Source organism: Herpailurus yagouaroundi, unplaced genomic scaffold (genome assembly GCF_014898765.1).
Source record: "Herpailurus yagouaroundi ecotype Mexico unplaced genomic scaffold, PumYag 28, whole genome shotgun sequence".
NCBI classification, from domain to species: Eukaryota; Metazoa; Chordata; class Mammalia; order Carnivora; family Felidae; genus Herpailurus; species Herpailurus yagouaroundi.
Window position 1 is genome coordinate 70,938,136 of NW_024412376.1, and position 2,081 is coordinate 70,940,216.

Below are 2,081 nucleotides of genomic sequence, written 5' to 3' on the forward strand. Positions count from 1 at the left end.
CTCAAACTAAAATAAATATGGGGCCAAACAAGTAGACTAAGAGTAGCAAGCAAATGGTGGAGACTAAAGTCATTCAGGTATCAAAATATTGTTAAGTACCAAACAAAACATATGTAGATATTTTTACAGTCATTACTAAGAAATGATTGCCCCCAGGTTTTAACTAAGTCCTCATAAAAGAGAGGTAGCAGTTCTAGAAAAGAGGCAGGGGAGAAAAAGGTTGTCTTTACAAGAAATACCCATTTTCCATGCATCAGGAAGCAAATAAGTAAGGTGAAAATTCCTTAGGTGTGGGAAATATTGATGGCAGTCAACTCGGCTCCGAAGGTGATGTTCAGCTAGTTCAACCCTCGTTTTCTATTTTCATGTAAAGGAAAATAGATTTGGGGCTATCAGGCTTAGAAATTATTGAAATTCTCAAAATATGTCTAGGAATGGAAATGAAAAAACAATAATGGATACAAGAAGGGTTTCATCATTTCCCTTTCATTGTAACTAGTTATGTTATAATTTTAAGTAATACCATAGGGTAAAATTATTTTTTGTATAATCACAACCACATAAAAACATATATAAACAACTACAACTACATAAAAACTACATAAAAACAAATTACGTATAGAGAAACAACTAGAAATACATGAAGTTTTTGTTAACAAATGTTTGCAAATTTTCATGCTTTTGTAGTAGAAATATACATAATTTTGTAAAGAAAAAACTTAGTGTCAGTTTTTAAAAACATTTTTAACATCTCCTTTGTAGATGAGACAATTTCCAGAAAAAGAGTTGAGAGAAAATTGTTCATAAGACTATATCTAAACAAGGAAGCATACCATATATTTCATTTCTTCAGTCATCTTTTTAGTTCCCTTATAAATTGCTTATTTGGAATGAAAAGAAAATGGAAATAGAAAATGGAAACATAGTTACATAGATCGCTGTTTAATGCTCATACTCATCACATTAAATCTAATTTGCAAAAAAGTTAAACTGTTAAGGGTAAAAGTCAAAAAGTTAAAGGTAACTTTAAAACCATCCAGTGTCAAGACAGGAAAAAAAAGAGAAAAAATTTCTGGAGATGAAAGGAAGATAATAAATAAACAGGACAAATTAAGAATAGATGAGGGGCGCCTGGGTGGCGCAGTCGGTTGAGCGTCCGACTTCAGCCAGGTCACCATCTCGCGGTCCGGGAGTTCGAGCCCCGAGTCAGGCTCTGGGCTGATGGCTCGGAGCCTGGAGCCTGTTTCCGATTCTGTGTCTCCCTCTCTCTCTGCCCCTCCCCCATTCATGCTCTGTCTCTCTCTGTCCCAAAAATAAATAAACGTTGAAAAAAAAAAAAAAGAATAGATGAAAATAACTTAGGTATTTTTTATGATGATATGAGCTACTGTTGAATTTGCAGATATACCTGGAAAATATTAGACTATTAATAAAGGTTAATACATTTATATGTTGAATGGATGCTGGATGAATGCCTCCCCTATGTGAGAAAATAGTAGCATATCCAAAATGGAACTGAATTTTAGACACCCCAGCTGGTCCTACTTTAATTCTGAATATCACAGTAAACATTATCCCCAAATCTACACAAAAATGAGAGAGATGTCAAAGATCTATCTCAAAATCATCTCAAGGTCCTAAGGGAATTGTTTGAATTTTAGAGTTCCTTTGAACAAATACAGGCATTCAAAGGTGTTTAATGTTATTTAATTCTGGATTATACCTTCTGGAGATATTATTATTTCATTGGTGTTAAAGGCAAAATTTGATGATGAAATCTTGACTATAAGAACAAATACAGAGTTCTATGCAATGATTCATTTACTAGATCTCTCCACTTGGTCACAAATAGCATTTCTGCTACTTATTTGTAAGTTTTAAATGCCAAAGAGAAAAAATATCCAATTAGTGTTTTCCTTCTTCTCAAAGTTCATATATTTTTCTAATAAACAAGATAAATATATAGATATTTGCATTTTTATTTTAATAAAAGTGAACTCTTCGTTTTGAAAAATCATGTTTTTCTGCTCTAGAAAACAAGACCTATGAAAATGGTAAATAGGCACTATATATATATATAT